Source organism: Bubalus bubalis, chromosome 5 (genome assembly GCF_019923935.1).
Source record: "Bubalus bubalis isolate 160015118507 breed Murrah chromosome 5, NDDB_SH_1, whole genome shotgun sequence".
In the NCBI taxonomy this organism is placed as follows: domain Eukaryota; kingdom Metazoa; phylum Chordata; class Mammalia; order Artiodactyla; family Bovidae; genus Bubalus; species Bubalus bubalis.
The window spans coordinates 23,519,707-23,537,695 of NC_059161.1; the positions used below are offsets into that span (position 1 = coordinate 23,519,707).

Below are 17,989 nucleotides of genomic sequence, written 5' to 3' on the forward strand. Positions count from 1 at the left end.
AGCCAAAAAATAAATAAAATTATAAAAAAAAAAGAAGAAGGAAGAGAAAATATCTCAGTACTTTTGATGATGAAATGGCACAAGGTCCCAAGATCATTTAGAAACCCTCCATCCACACACATCCCTCATTTTCCAGGTAAGAAAATATTGCTGCAGAAGGTAGGGTATAGAGTAAGACTGGAACCCAGATCACTTGTCTTGGAGAGAGTGGAATTTTCACTGAAGAATACTACTGCTTCCAAATATACCACAGTGTCAATATGAGGGATTAGGCACCGATATAAATAGAAAATATAAAAATATGGTCTCAAGGCTTTATGGTTGACAAGCAACTTACACCTCTATTATTTCAATTTGAACCTCACTGCAAAGAAAGACTTGAAAGGGTTAAGTGATTTGCCCAGTGTCACTTAGCCAGGCAGTGAAAGAGTCAGCCTTGGAAGCCAGCTCCTCTGATTCAGGTCTTATATGTTTCCTGGACTTAGCCCTGCCTTCCATCAAACAGGCTGATTACCAAGGAATGAAGTAGATCTTTCCATTGCCTCTGGCAGCTGAGGGATCAACCTGAAAAAGGTTGGTCCAGTTGGCAAAATACTCCAAGCTATTCACATGTTCTAATCTACCAAGATCAACACTATAATTAAGTTTACTTTTAGGAAACTTCTGAACAGGAAATCAATCAGAAACCAGATATTCCAGCTGATTCTTTTTTCTTTTTTCTTTTTTTTTCCTTTTTTGATTCTCTGAAATGGTTCATTTCTAAACATTCAATCATGCTGCTGCTGCTGCTACTAAGTCGCTTCAGTCATGTCCAACTCTGTGCAACCCCATAGACGGCAGCCCACCAGGCTCCGCCATCCCTGGGATTCTCCAGGCAAGAACACTGGAGTGTGTTGCCGTTTCCTTCTCCAATGCATGAAAGTGAAAACTGAAAGTGAAGTCGCTCAGTCGTGTCCGACTCTTAGCGACCCCATGGACTGCAGCCCACCAGGCTCCTCCATCCATGGGATTTTCCAGGCAAGAGTACTGGAGCGGGGTGCCATTGCCTTCAATCATATTAATATGCAATTACATGAATGGGTGGTTCACACAGACAAAATCACTAGATAAGCTATTTTTTGATCCAAATATTTTCATCAGATAATATTAACAAATTTCTTAAAATAAGGAGCTAGGGCATAGTGGTCACATAGGAGGGCTCTCGTGGGCACATCAGGATTCAAACCACGGCCCTTTCACCTCGTCAGTTCTCCTTCGTGTAGTGAGATAAAGTTGTAGCACATACATCGTAAGGTCATTAAGGGAACTAAACATGGTAATACCTATATGGGGCTTGAAATTGTACCAAGCACACAATAAGTGCTAGGTATTATTATTGTTATTAGGGGTGTCATATTATTCTCATTTTACAAACTGAGATTCAAAGAGGTCAGTGATTTTCCTAAAGTTGCAAAGTTTTAAGTGGCTTCATGGAAATTTATTTGCTAAAATCTCATTAAACTCTAATTTGAAAAGATACAGGCACCCCAATGTTCATAGCAGCCCTATTTACAATAGCCAAGATAAGGAAGCAACCCAAGGGCCCATGAATGGACAAATGGATAAAGATTGTGGTATATATGTATAAGGGGCTTCCCTGGTGGCTCAGATGGTAAAGAATCTGCCTGCAATGCAGGAGACCCAGGTTCAATCCCTGGATCGGGATGATCCCCTGGAGAAGGGAATGGCAACCACTCCAGTATTCTTACCTGGAGAATTCCATGGGTTGAGGAACCTGGCAGGCTACAGTCCATGGAGTCTTAAAGAGTCAGACATGACTGAGTGACTACCATATACATATGGTGGAATATTATGCAGCCATGAAAATGAGATGCTACCATTTGTAGCAACATGGATGGGCCTAAAGAATATCATGCTTAATGAATGTCAGACAGAGAATGACAAATACTGTACAATAGCATGATATCACTTATATGTGGAATCTAAAAAATACAACAAACTAGTGAATAAAACAAAAACAAAGCAGACTCACAGATATAGAGAAAAAATTAGTGGTTACCAGCTGCAGGGCAGTGGGGAACAGAGGGGAGATAGAATGGGAGGTTCAAACTATTGGATATAAGATAGATTCAAGGATATATTGTACAATGCAGGGAATATAATCAATATTTTGTAAGAACTAAATGGAAAGTTACCTTTAAAATTGCATAAAATTTTGTTTAAATTATACAAATAAAGATTTTAAAATAAGAATTAAAAAATAAGAACAATATAGAGACTTCTCTGATGGTCCAGTGGTTAAGAACCCATTTTGCAATGCAAGAGATGTGGGTTCAATCCCTGGTTGAGGAACTAAGATCCCACATACCGCAAGACAACTAAGCCTGTGAGCCACAGCTAGAGAGCCTGATGGCCACAATGAAAGATCCTGCATGCTGCAACTAAGACCCAAAGCAGTCAAAGAAATAAATAAATATGTTTTTAAAATAAAAATACAAATGAACATAATTGCAAAACAGAAATAGATTCACACACAAAGAAAACAAACTAGTGGTTACCAAAGGGGAGAAGGATGAGGGAGGAACAAATTAGGGGTAAGGGATTAAGAGACACAAACTACTATGTATAAAATACAGAAGCAATGAGAAAACATGGTATAGCATGGGAAATTATAGACATTATCTTGTAATAATTTTTTATATGGAAAGTCTTTATTTTCTAACTTCTTTTATAATTGTTGAGCATTAAATCTTAGAGTTGATTTAGCACCCATATAATTGATTTTAGACTATATTTCATGGATATGACCTTAGGTATAATAACTTTTAATGGAGTATAATCTATAAAAATACTGGATTAGTGTGCTGTAGTGATTACCTAAAAATAATGTAATATTATAAATCAATTATACTTCAGGAAAAAATAAAAATATTTCGAAAACTTCTTAAAGATGACTTCATGTCAAGCTGAGAGTAAAAACAAGAACAGGAGAGAGAAGAGGAGGAATGACAGACTGGCTGGTTGGGAGGGACCCTGAAGGACCGCATGACAGAGCCCCGAACTAAACGTTGTTAACATTATACTTTTGTTATACTTAATAAGTGATCAGTCTATACCACTCTGTTTTACCTGATGTGGCTTGGTTTTCTCTCAAAGCATGATGACCACAGAAGAATCAGATCAAACAGAAGAACACATTTGTTAAGACAGCCCCTAAACTATGGTTTTTACAGTGGTCATGTACGGATGCGAGAGTTGGACTGTGAAGAAAGCTGAGCACCAAAGAATTGATGCTTTTGAACTGGGGTGTTGGAGAAGATTCTTGAGAGTCCCTTGGACTGCAAGGAGATCCAACCAGTCCATTCTGATTGAGATCAGCCCTGGGTGTTCTTTGGAAGGAATGATGCTAAAGCTGAAACTCCAGTACTTTGGCCACCTCATGTGAAGAGTTGACTCATTGGAAAAGACTCTGATGCTGGGAGGGATTGGGGGCAGGAGGAGAAGGGGATGACAGAGGATGAGATGGCTGGATGGCATCACTGACTCGATGGATGTGAGTCTGAGTGAACTCCGGGAGTTGGTGATGGACAGGGAGGCCTGGCGTGCTGCAATTCATGGGGTTGCAGAGAGTCAGACATGACTGAGCGACTGAACTGAACTGAACTGAACTGAAGCAAAAAGTTCAGTTGTATCTAGGTCTCTACCATGTGACATAAAGCTGTTTAAATTTGAGAGTATATCAGTCATGTGAGCACAAACTTCTTTTCTTAAGAGTTAAGAATACTCTTGGCTAACAGTAAGAAAAAAAAAAAATTCCACTGAATTATCAACTAAGTTCCCTGTGGCATTGCTGCTGTTTTAATTTCCAATCCATCTTGGACTGGTCAATACCTTGTTCAACAAGTCTACTGCCACCAATGTAACAACAATGTATTATAGTAGCACTGAAGCCCTTATTCTCAATTTTCTGTTCTTATCTCTTTACAGAGCAGTAAGAAACAGTTTGCAGACTGGCACATACTTCTCACATTTTGTGAAGCCTCGGCACAAATAAAGGACATTTACTGTCAACTTCATGAGAAAATCAGAAGTGATCCCAGAATCAATTTGAAGCCTCTATGTCATTTAAAAAGAACCAGGCTTTTATTATTATTATTATCCCATTTTTGCCAGCCACAGGTCATTGGTCTCTATCCTCAGGCTTGTAATCTAATGGCCGCAAGCTCTCTGAGCCCCAGGCATCACCTCCTCGCTCAACATTATCCAAAGCAGGAAGGGAAGAATGAGGTCAAAGGTGCTTTCTCCTCACCTGGCTCTGTATTCACTCAAACCGGAATATCTTGTCTAGAAGAGCCCCAAAGATCCCCCAAGTCATTCAGACCTGCTCTTGTACCCAATATGCAAAGAAGAATGGGAGCTCTGTGGTTGAATGAGGCCAACAAGGATCCAGTCCCTTGAAGCTCCACAGCACATTGCCGTTTGAACAAAACCAGAGACTTTGGCAAGGAGGGGGTTTCCCTGGTGCCTTAAGTTAAGGAATCTGCTCACAATGCAGGAGATCCAGGTTCAATCCCTGGGTTGAGAAGATCCCCTAGAGAAGGGGAATCTGGGAATACTGGAATACCCACTCCAGTATTCTTGCCTGGAGAATCCCATGGACAGAGGAGGCTGGTGGGCTACTGCCCATGAGAACACGAAGAGTCAGACATGACTGAGCGACTAACTTTGCATTTTGACAAGGAAGAACCAGGAAGGACTGTTAGGTGAGAAAATTCGTATCTGCCACAGACGTCTTCTGCTCAGACCACACGGGGCTTAAAGATATCTGTCCTTGGGGAAAATGTGACATTCTGCAAGGATAAAGGAGGCACTCAAATTATTTAATGTGATATACTCTTCTTTATCCACAAAAAATTTCTGGAATTCAGAAAGAACCAGAAGGCAGACCTCCCATCCATTACCTCCTAAGCACATTTTTTTTTAACTTTGTAAGTCTCCTTTTCCCTGTTTTTAAAAGGGGTGGGACTTCCCTGGTGGTCCAGTGGCTAAGACTCCACACTCCCAAAGCAGAAGGCCCAGGTTCCATCCCTGGTCAGGCAACTAGATCCCACTTGCTGCAACTAAGAAGTCACATTCTGCAGCCAAGAGACCCTGCATACCACAGCAAAGATCAAAGATCCTACATGCCACAAACAAGGCCCCATTCAGCCAAATACAAAAATAAGTCTTTTTAATAAATTAAAAAATAGTAAATGAATGGGGCTTAAAACAGGACTTTCATCAGAAATGTGCTATGAGGATTTTAAAAGTTAATAGAAAGCACTTACGTGCTTGGCGTGGATTTGTTGTTGTTCATTTGCTAAGTTGTGTCCGACTCTTTACAACCCCATAGACTGTAGGCTGCCAGGCTCCTCTGTCCTCCACTATCTCCCAGAGTTTGCTCAGATTCATGTCCACTGAGTCAGTGATGCTATCTAACCATCTCATCTTCTGCAGCCCCCTTCTCCTATTGCCTTCAGTCTTCCCCAGTATCAGGGTCTTTTTCTGAAGAGTTGGCTTTTTGCATCAGGTGGCCAAAGTACTGTAGCTTCAGCTTCAGCATCAGGCCTTCCAATGAATATTCAGGGTTGATTTCCTTTAGGATGGACTGGTTTGATCTCCTTGCAGTCCAAGGGCCTCTCAAGAGTCTTCTCCAACACCACAATTTGAAAGTATCAATTCTTCAGCGCTCAGCCTTCTTTGTGGTGCAGCTCTTTAGGGACGTCCCTAGTGGCTCAGACAGTAAAGCGTCTGCCTACAGTGTGGGAGACCTGGGTTTGATCCCTGAGTCGGGAAGATGCTCTGTAGAAGGAAATGGCTACACACTTCGGTACTCTTGCCTGGAAAATCCCATGGATGGAGGAGCCTGGTAGGCTACAGTCCATGGGCTTGCAGAGAGTCGGACACGACTGAGTGACTAAACTAAACTAACTTTCTTTAGGGTTTGGCATGGTGCAAGCCCTAAATAAACCTCACCCTACTCTTATTGCTAAATGGTTATGAAGACAAATTTTGAGTTTCTACATAACCCAGGGTCACTGTTAGAAAATTATGAGGGCTAAAGCATTTGGAGATGCCTAGGGCGGTTTCCGGGGATCATTTCACCACACAATAAGGGAGGACTGATCATGTAGAGAAAAATTTTACAGGCAACACATGTGACTTCTGAAAGAAGAATGTCAAGGCACTCACTCCAAACCAGTGGAGACTCAGGAGACCTAAATCTGTCTCAGAGTCCAGGAAATCCCAGCATGACATTGTGGACCTTTATGGAGCCTTGCTTCCCCTAAGTCACTTTGGGGGCTTAGTTGAAGACACAAGTTGCTGTCGAACACCAGAACTGAGGTCTTCCCTTAGAGGTGGTGCTGAGGTGGTGACGCTGCACTGTCTACTTGCCAAGGAGCTATGCCAGGAAGCAAGAAACTCTGGAATGACCCAGAGGACCTTTCAAAAGCTGCTGACAGGAGCAAGTGGGAGTTTACCACAGCCAGGAGAACATGCTGCTGGGAGTCACTGAATGCAGCCACGTAGGGAGGAAGGGGCACCTGGAGCCGGGCCACTGGCCTCTCCTGCCACTGAGGGTCATGAACCCAAAAGCTGTTGCCATATTAGCAATTTCTAAAAGACAGTTTTGGAAACTGCCAATGGAACCGATTCTCATTATTTGAAGCAACTGATTCATGAGTCAGAACTGGGAGATCATACTGCTCAGAAATTGTGGCCCTCCTTAGCATCAGTTCAGGGATCAAAGTGCTGGTAACTGAGTAGCAAACTGTTGAGGGAACACATGAGTTCAGAGTCAAAAAGACCTGGATGTGAGTTCTGGGATTTCCATTCTGTGACCTTGGGTAAGTCCCTTAATCCTCTGAGCTTCAAAGTATTTAATGGGTTCAGTTCAGTTCAGTCACTCCATCGTGTCCGACTCTTCACGACCCTGTGAATCGCAGCACGCCAGGCCTCCCTGTCCATCACCAACTCCCGGAGTTCACTCAGACTCACGTCCATCGAGTCAGTGATACCATCCAGCCATCTCATCCTCTGTTGTCCCCTTCTCCTCCTGCCCTCAATCCCTCCCAGCATCAGAGTCTTTTCCAATGAGTCAAGTCTTCACATGAGGTGGCCAAAGTACTGGAGTTTCAGCTTTAGCATCATTCCTTGGTTAATATATATATATAAATGCTTTATAACATAGAAAGTATCAGGAAAATTTTAAAAACTTTATAATCATTTTTTTCAGTATGTTCTTCAATGAAGAGAAAAATTAACAATTTTGCACAAGAAAAAACTGAAGGGAACAGAGCCCTGGAAAACATGAGTGGGGGTCCAAGCCCATTTCAGAGACCCTTAACAGGAACCTAGTTGAAAGTTCAGATGAGGTTTGAGAATGAGAGCTTCACTAATGACTCGGATCAGATTCAAATTTGTGATTTCAAGTCCTCGAGCCTCTCCGTAGATGTGGTACAAGTTTTCAGTTGCTTAATGAGGCCTGAAATCCCATTTTGTTTCCCACGAAAAAACACCTGAAAGTTTCCTGAAGAGGGTTTTTTACAAAAAAAAAAAAAGTTAAGCATAACATATCTGTGGGTGATCTTCTGTCAATATTTGTTGTTGTTGTTATTTAGTCCATAAGTTGTGTCCAACTCTTTGCAATCCCATGGACTGTATAGCCCCCCAGGCTCCTCTGTCCGTGGGACTTCCTAAGCAATAATACTGGAGTGGGTCCCTTCCAAAGTCCCTTGGGGAAACAAGAAGGCAGCAATGTAGATGAGAGAGGACCCGTTAGAGGGTGTGATTTCAGCCGCTTTGCTGACTCAGGACGCCCTTTAGAGAGGTGCAGACTGGGCTTCCGTGGGGGCAGCCATGCTCTCCACCCCTCGCCATCACCTGCACACATCCGAGCAGCAACACGACCCACTTGCCTCCCCTGCCTTGGGCACTGTCTTCTGTTCTGGCAACTGGTGGTGCTTCTGAAAGACTCCATCTGCCTATCCACTTTGAGTTTCCATTGAACTGACATCTGGGATTCAAAACTTTTCAGTCTACTGTCAACAGAGCCTTTCTTTTAAAAAGAGCGAGGGAAAGAAAAAGAAAAAAAAAAAAAACCTCTCAAGAAGTGAAAGAATCCAAACACTATCTAAAACAAAACAGAGAAACAGCATTCTTTCTGTCTTGTATTTTAAATAGAGCTTTCCACACCCCCACGTGTTTATGCTATAATTAGAAAGTGTGTTGTAGAAAGGGTGTTTTGATCACCCTCTAAAAATCTTGTTTTTGTAATACTGACTTTACCATATGATATTAATTTGGGGAAAGAGAAATAACAGGAAAGCAGCTAGGGCACCAAGAATTCTACAAGGCAGTGCTATGGAGTAGCAGAGGCAAAAATAATAATAGGGACTTCCCTGGTGGTCCAGTGGTTAAGACTTTACCTTCCAATCCAGAGGATGTGGGTTCCATCCCTGGTCAGGAAACTAAGATCCCACGTGCCTTGTGGCTAAAAAACCAAAACATAAAACAGGAGCAATGTTGTAACAAATTCAATGAAGATTTTAATAATAATAATGATAATGTATATTAATGTTTTCCAGCATGAAAGTGATGAGAGTCTTAACTTCAAGTCCACATTGACTCTTCTCTAGACTATTGCAATAGACTGACTTGATGATCCCATTCTTTCCCTTCTTTGATTCAATCTCCAGAGATCATTGTCCTGAATCCCAAGCCTGCTCAGGCCTTTGCTCTAGTCAGAACTGTTTTAGTAGATACTCACCACCTACAGAACTAAGGACTGCCCCAAATTTGGAATCCAAGCCACCTTCAGTCATTTTCTGCAGGGTTGATACTGCCTGTCCCCAGGATGGGTTTGAAAATGTTTGAGAATTCTTTTTATTGGTCAAAATGCCATGGAGCACTGAAGACTTTTAGAAGACACACACTCCCTAAGAAAGCAAAGACCCATTCACCCCCCAAAACCAGTAGCACACCCACTGAGAAACTTTGAGCCTAACTTTTCAACTTTTCGTAACTTGATTTTCTACTCCATCCTCTGTCATATCCAACTTGGCAGCCACCTTGACTAGTCCCATCTCTAACCTCCATTCATGTGCTCACACTGGTCTCTAGTCTGAAATGTCCTTCCCGACTCACTGATCTTTGTCATTCTCAGTCCTTCAAAACTCAGAATAAACTATCCCCATCCTCCAATCAACATTAATTTCTCCATTTTTGTGGTCCTATATCACTTTGCTTATACCTCTACACTTATTGTATTCTGCCTTGCATTATTGCCATTGTTATTACTTGTATCTCCACTACCAAGTAATATATTTCTGGAGGGCAGGACTTGCCTTATTTAGCTTTATATACCTGAAACACTGAACTCTCAGTGCCTGGTACTTAGTAGATTTGTTGAATTCATTTGAATTATGCTCATGATTTGTAAATATATTTTTCTCTCAAATGTATGTGTATGTGAGGACATTCTAAATTTTCTTTTGCTACTAGTGGATTTAATATGTAAAGTCTTATTTTAATGGGGTTTCCCAGGTGTCCCTAGTGGTAAAGAATCTGCTTGCCAATGCAGGAGACATAAGAGATGTAAGATGTTAGAGACATAAGAGTTTGATCCCTGGGTCAGGAAGATCCCTGCAGGAGGAAATGGCACACAACTCCAGTATTCTTGCCTGGGAAACCCTGTGGACAGAAGAGCCTGGCAGCTACAGCCACTGGGGTCACAAAGAGTCAGACACGACTGAGGGTCTGAGCACAACAAACAACAACAAATTTTATGAGTTCTTCCTAGGCGAAAAACTGTTTGAATAAATTGAAAAAGAAAAATGGTTGGTTTCCTGTCCTTGTAACTGAGACAGGGTTTCAAAAGAAAGAGCCAAAAGGATTTAGTCTTTCAAAAGTCACAAGCAAAAGGAAAATGTAATTTTTTGTGTGTTACTCACTGAGATCTTTGTGTACACATACCTCCTCAGATGACTAAACTTTACAAATTTCACTTGACTTTAATTCAACTTTCCAAAAAAAAAAACTTTTTTTAAGTAACCTTTGGATTGGGATGAAACGTGGAAAATTTCAACTCAAAGTCAGATATTTGTTTTTTTTTCCCCCCCTAGGAAGCTGTGCGCAAATAAAAACAAGGCTTGGCAGGAGCATTTTATAAACCACCTTTACCCTAGGACGGGTCACTGCCGGTGCCATATTTGTTGATGAGACATTTGGCAAAAGGCCTGCTGCAGAAACACAGTCTTTGACTTGATTTTGCTGAAGATTTCATCTGTGAAGATTTTCTTTTCCAGTTACAAAGTTCTCCCAGGAGGACATAGCTTCTTTTTGGAAGCCTGTGAAGTGTTGGCAAGTCTTGCCCTGTTTACCATGGAAACTTGTACTTGGATAGAATTACAGTGTATGACCTGGTACAAGCAGAGATGGATGTTTGATGCCTGCTATTTTCTCTTCATATTGATTTGAATTTTATAAACCACAGAACCAGATCAAATGACTTTGATCTTTCCTGTTCATTCGTTCATGGTGGCATACAGTCATACTCATATAGACTTGAAAATAGATTGGCAGATAACAGAACATATGTTACTATTGAAATGTATAGGTTTGGTTCTAGTTAATCTACAGATTGCTCTACTAAGTCGCTTCAGTCATGTCCGACACTTTGCGACCCTATGGACTGTAGTCTGCCAGTGTCCATGGGATTCTCCAGGCCAGAATACTAGAGTGGGTAGCCTATCCCTTCTCCAGTGGATCTTCCCGAGCCAGGAATCAAACCAGGGTCTCCTGCATTGCAGGTGGATTCTGTACCAGCTGAACTACAGGGAAGCCATTTCACTCTAATCTACAGAGGGTTGCCTGAAAAGAGAGTAGTCCATTTGTAAGCATGGATGATTTAATATCGACTTGTCTATTTTTTTTTTCCTTAGGAAGTTCTAAAATACCGTATGGCTTTGAAATTGCATTGATGGGCTAATTTTTTTTTAATGAGAAAGAAAATAAAAAGAACTAGCCTTGCCTATAAATAGGTATTCTGCTTTCCTCTAAGTAACCATTTAAAATATCTGGCCCAGAATTGAGTAAAAAAAAATTATTTTTATATCTTTGGGAAATAGTTAACAGTATAGCTCAGGACCTCATCACTTCTTGCCTGGATTACTGTAACAATTCTAACTTGATTCCACATCACAGTTCTCATACCCTATTCTCAATCTATTTGCCACACTCCTACTGGCACTGTCATTCAAAAAACAGATCTGATCACCCCAATCCAATGGTTAAAACCCTTCAAAGGCTTTAGGAGTACTTTTAGGAGAGAATGCCAAATTAGTGTGGCATACAAAGCTCTTTCCTAGTCTTCCATTTGCCGCACACTATTCTTACTCAATATTCCACTGTATACATGTTACTCGCCTGAATTTTCACTCAGCTGTGCCTCTCTACCATTGAACCAGCTGCTCCCAAACATATAATGTCTTTATAGTAACTCCCTGCTCTTTCCATGGCTTGCTCCTACACAGCTTACAGTTCATAGGCCACTTTCTCCAAAAACCAATGCAAATTTTCTCGTCTAGCAAGGGTGACCTCCACAAGTGTTTCAGTAACACTTGCGCATATCTTCAGGATGACAGCTAGCACACAGCACTGCATTTTAATGACATGCAAGTCCCAAGAGACCACAGTTTATCCTGAGTTTAACAAATATCCCGGCAGGTAGATGGTAGTCAATGAAAACTGATCAAATTATGAGCAAAAGGATGAATGAAGGAATACAATTTAGGGGTTTATATTACACTTGTTTTTCTGGTTATACTTGGAGACACTGAAATCTTGAATTTGCTATTTTGAATGGATCTCAATTATCAGAAATTATTTTTTTGTTTTTACACTTTGAGAAAACAAATTTAAGAACCAAGTTGACCTCAAAGAAAGTTTAGGTGAGCTGAAAAGGGTTAAAGAATGCTCTTTTCGTGGTTAGCACCGCCATGACTCAATGTTTCAGGAAGCATCTGAAGCATGTAGCAACTCCAAAGCACTAGATGCTGAAAAACTGATCAATGTGCTTATTCCTTGCCCATCTACCAGTCCCCACATGCCTGAGGGAAAGTCTCCCCCTCATCATTTTCTAAGGAACAGAATTAAGTATGCTCTGACAGGAGATGAAGAAGATCTGCTTGTGCAACAGTTTATTAAGATTGATGGCAGGGACTCCCCTGGTGGTCCAGTGGCTAAGACTCCATGCTCCCAACACATGGGGCCCTTGTTCCATCCCTGGTTAGGGAACTAGATCCCACATGCTACAGCTAAAACCCAGTGCAACCAAATAAATAAATAAATACAAGAGAGAGAAAAAAAAAAGATTGATGGCAGAGATCCAAACTGATGTAACCTAACCTACCCTGCTGGATTAATAGATGTCATCAGCCTTAACAAGACCAGAGAGAATTCCCCTCTCTTCTGTGACACCAAGGGTCACTTTGCTGTTCATTGTAGTCCACCTGAGGAAGCTAAGTACAAGTTGCACAAAGTGAGAAAGACCTTTGTGGACACAAAAGGAATCCCTCATCTGGTAACTCATGATGCTCATACCACCTACCTCCCTGATTCCTCATCAAAGTGAATGACACCGTTCAGATTGTTCTGGAGACAAACAAGATTTACCGATTCCACTGGCACCCCACTCCAGTACTCTTGCCTGGAAAATCCCATGGATGGAGGAGCCTGGTAGGCTGCAGTCCATGGGGTCACGAAGAGTCTGACACAACTGAGCGACTTCACTTTCACTTTTCACTTTCATGCATTGGAGAAGGAAATGGCAGCCCACTCTAGTGTTCTTGCCTGGAGAATCCCAGGGACAGGGGAGCCTGGTGGGCTGCCGTCTATGGGGTTGCACAGAGTCGGACACGACTGAAGTGACTTAGCAGCAGTAGCAACCTGTATATGGTGACCAGAGGTGCTAACCTAGGAAGAATTGGTGTGATCACCAACAGAAAGAGACCTCCTGGTTCTTTTGATATGGTTCATGTGAAAGATGCCAAAGGCAACAGCTTTGCCATCCAGTTCACTAACATTTTTGTTATTGGCAAAGGCAACAAACCACAGACATCTCTTCCCCAAGGAAAAGGGATCCATCCCACCATTGCTGGATGAGAGAAATAAAAGACTGGCAGTCAACAGGGTGAAGTGATCTCTAAGTTATGTGATTGGTAAGATCTTTATACTTAATTGAAGGTAATATGGCATGATTTGAAAATAAGTGGGTTATTTTCAAATGTCTTTGGATAATTGATTTCTAACATAAGTCCACAGTGGAAAGAGAACAGACTCTATATGACTACAATACCTTTAGACCATGAAATTTTTGCACCTTGTTTTATGTCTCTGGATATGTCTCCCAGCTTACAGTCTATGGAAACTTGAATAGAATTTGTATCCTGCTGTTGTGTGAAAGTTGTATAAATCTTAGTTATTTTGAATTGGTTCTTTTCAGGTCTACTATATCTTTCTACTTCTCTGTATATTTATTCTATTAATTTTTGAGTTTGATATTGAAACTAAAACTAAAAATATATCTACTTAAAAATTAATTGTACTATATAGTGGAACTATATGTAACCTTGTCCTGCATTTTCCAAGTCTCCTGTAAATGTGTTACTACATTTTCACAATTAAAAAAAATTAAAAATTAAATAAAATGGAGAACCAGCAGGGACATGCTGTGTGGCAAGGGGAATTCTGTTCAGTATTATGTAACAACCTAAATGGGGAAAGAATTTGAAAAAGAATAGATACATGTATATGTATAACTGAATCACTTTGTTGTACAGCTGAAACTAACACAGCATTGTTAATAAACTCTACTCCAATACAAAATAAAAAGTTGGGACTTCAAAAAAAGATAATGTGGCGTGACTAATTATTAATACAATCATCATTCAAATGATTTTGTGACCCTTTTCAGTGTGTATATTATATTGACCACCCCAAGCATCTAAATAAAGATGCCAACTTTAGTTTGTAACCAGTAAAGAGCCTTTAATTATTCCATAAACTTTCAGGATAAAATTATTTTAAACTCACTTCAATACAAAACATTTAACATAAGTAATCTTTAGAATTTTTGGTAAAAAGTATTTTATTAACTTGAACTAGCCAGAGGGTTTACAAATCCCCCTCAGATTTGAAACAATCTGTTTGCAGGATTTGTGACTTTTCCATTTGTTTTCCTTCATTCCTGCATGTATATTGATGGTTCAAAAGCCCAGTCTTTAATTCCAGTGGCAATAAATTCAACTTTAGTCTGAATTTGTACTTCCTGACATCTTCCATCCAGTCTCCAAGAAATAAAAACAGTGCTTGAAATTTAGCCTTCTATGTAGAAGAAAGTCTATAGTGTGATATGAAGTGCAACAGAATCTCTAACCCCCACAATGCTTCCCTTCCCACCCCCTGCCCTTATCAGTAAATATCTGAAACTGCTATATCAAACAGAAACATGTAACAAGAGAGAATAGTCTTAAGATGTCAAAGGGAATTATCCACTGATTTAAATTCACTCTGCCTATTATGTTTCCCTTTCTGCCTTATTTGCCAGGAATCTCAGAGTCAAATATATTATTCAGTTGTAGTAGTATCAGTCCTGGGTGTTTATTGGAAGGACTGATGTTGAAGCTGAAACTCCAATACTTTGGCCACCTGATGCGAAGAGCTGACTCATTTGAAAAGACCCCGATGCTGGGAAAGATTGAAGGCAGGAGGAGAAGGGGACAACAGAGGATGAGATGCTTGGATGGCATCATCGACTCAATGGACATGAGTTTGGGTGAACACTGGGAGTTGGTGATGGACAGGGAGACCTGGCGTGCTGTGGTTCATGGGGTTGCAAAGAGTCGGACACAACTGAGCGACTGAACTGAACTGAAGACTTTTCTACTTCCTGCTTCAATTAGAAGGCCCATCCCTTTTTCAAAATTTTTAAGGACAATATGTGGCACCCCAATGTCACATGTTGAAGTCCTAATCGCCCAGTGTGTCTATATTTGGAAATAGGGTGCTCTAAGGATATAATTAAGGTTCAGTTCAGTTCAGCCACTCAGACATGTCCAACTCTGCAACCCCATGGACTGCAGCATGCCAGGCTTCCCTGTCCATCACCAATTCCCAGAGCTTCCTCAAACTCATGTCCATCGAGTCAGTGATGCCATCCAACCATCTCATTCTCTATCATCCCCCTCTCCTCCTGCCTTCAATTTTCCAAGTATCAGGGTCTTTTCTAATGAATTGGTTCTTCACATCAGGTGGCCAAAGTATTGGAGCTTCAGCTTTAGCATCAGTCCATCCAGTGAATACTCAGGACTGATTTTCTTTAGGATGGATTGGTTTGAACTTTCTGCAGTCCAAGGGATTCTCAAGAGTCTTCTCCAACACCACAGTTCAAAAGCATCAATTCTTCAGCACTCAGCCTTCTTTATGGTCCAATTCTCACATCCATACATGACTACTGGAAAAACCATAGCTTTGACTAGATAGACCTTTGTCAGCAAAGTAATATCTCTGCTTTTTAATTTGTTGTCTAGGTTAGTCATAGCTTTTCTTCCAAGGACCAAGCATCTTTTAATTTCATGGCTGCAGTCACCATCTGCAGTGATTTTTGGATCCCAAGAATATAAAGTCTGTCACTGTTTCTGTTGTTTCCCCATCTATTTGCCATGAAGTGATGGGCCCGGATGCATGTCCTTTGTTGTAATTAAGGTTACATGAGATTATAAGGGTGGGGCCCTGATCCTATAGGATCAGTGTCCTTACAAGAAGAGACACTAGAGAGATGGCTACTCTCCTTCCCTCTCTAACTCTCTCTGCATACACAGCAAGAAAAAGCTGTATGAGAACACTGTAAGAAGCCAGCCAGAAAGAGAACTCTCACCAGAAACCAAATGAGCTAGAACCCTGATCATGGACTACCAGCCTCTAGAACCATAAGAAAATTAATTTCTGTTGATTAAGCCACCCAGTCTACAGTATACTCAAGATGACTATTATGTCTGTGATGCCTGTATGATGACTGCAGTCATGAAATTAAAAGACGCTTACTCCTTGGAAGAAAAGTTATGACCAACCTAGATAGCATATTGAAAAGCAGAGACATTACTTTGCCAACAAAGGTCTGTGTAGTCAAGGCTATGGTTTTTCCAGTGGTCATGTATGGATGTGAGAGTTGGACTGTGAAGAAGGCTGAGCGCCGAAGAATTGATGCTTTTGAACTGTGGTGTTGGAGAAGACTCTTGAGAGTCCCTTGGACTGCAAGGAGATCCAACCAGTCCATTCTGATTGAGATCAGCCCTGGGATTTCTTTGGAAGGAACGATGCTAAAGCTGAAACTCCAGTACTTTGGCCACCTCATGCTATGAGTTGACTCATTGGAAAAGACTCTGATGCTGGGAGGGATTGGGGACATGAGGAGAAGGGGACGACAGAGGATAAGATGGCTGGATGGCATCACTGACTCGATGGACGTGAGTCTGAGTGAACTCCGGGAGTTGGTGATGGACAGGGAGGCCTGGTGTGCTGCGATTCATGGGGTCGCAAAGAGTCGGACATGACTGAGCAACTGAACTGAACTGATTCTCTTTTTATCTGACTCTTCACTGTTTACCTGGAACCCTATCTCTCATTCCTGGTCACCATAAACTCTGCTGGGCTGCATCTCCCATCATCCATCTACCAGTCATGAAAACTTCGGAAAAAAAAATATTTCATAAACTGAATGAAATTAAGGATAGTAACTCACCACAGTAATTTGGGGTCTACCCACAAACCATACTCACAAACTTAAAATCAACCTTGTTTATTATTTTTCTAGAGTCCTTCTATAACTCTGCAAAAAGCAATATCACCTTTTTTTTTTCTTACAGTGCCCAGTTTTATAAGTAATGTTTCTGTAAAACTAGCAAAATTGACAAGTATGATACTATGGCTTGATCTTATGGGATGGTGTGTTACTCCTATCCTATTTTCTTTTCATGTTTTCCTGTGCTTTTTTTTTTTCTAATTTTTAATATGATCCACCACCTAGCCCCACTCCACCATTCTCAAGATTTTCCCTCCTAACAAAGTCAGCAAATGATCTCAGCATTGCCTGTATCTTTGATATCATTCAACTTAATCTGTAAAAAACTGCTTTCTTCTCCTAAGACATACTCCAGATAGCCTGTAAGCCTTATGAACTGCTATCTCTTCTAAGGGAAGTACACATGTTTAGAGCATAGCAAGGCTAGTAGTATTCAACTAATAGTTTTTGTGTCAAAAAAATAAAATCATTAAGATAACAAGTTTCCACTACAGCTCACATGCTTAAAACTTTCTTTGAAAATTCTCCTTAGGGCTTCCCTGTTGGCTCAGTGGTAAAGAATCTGCCTCCAGCGTAGGAAATATGGGTTCAATCTCTGATCCGGGAAGATCCCACATGCCTCAAGGCAATTAAGCCCAAGTGCCACAACTACTGAACCTGTGCTCTAGAGCCATGGAACTGCAATTACTGAAGCCTGAGCACACTAGAGCCTGTGCGCTGCAACAAGATAAGCCACCACAATGAGAAGCCTGTGCATTGCAACTAGAGAAAAGCCCCCACTCACAACTAGAGGAAAGTCCAAGCAGCAATCAAGACTGAGCAAAGCCAAAACTAAATAAAGAAAAAAAAATTTTTTTTAATTATCTCTATAAGTTAAAATATTTTGTATTTGTACTGAATAAAAATTTGTATTACTGGAATATTTGAGAAAAATCCACTTAGACATTTTTTCTTCCTTAGGTGAGGAAGTAAAGAAATAACATTTATGTTTTCAAAATTGTATTTGGTCATTTTTACAAAAGTGGTGGAACTTTGTTGATTTCTGTGTGGATAGACTTCAGTGTGAGATAATTTTAATGAAAAACAGGA

At 40.8% G+C, this 17,989-nt stretch overlaps 1 pseudogene; it reads left to right on the top strand.

Annotated features, from left to right (window-relative positions):
• The first annotated feature begins 12,038 nt into the window (after positions 1-12,038).
• LOC102401646 lies at positions 12,039-13,240 on the top strand (annotated as a pseudogene).
• Positions 13,241-17,989: the final 4,749 nt, after the last annotated feature.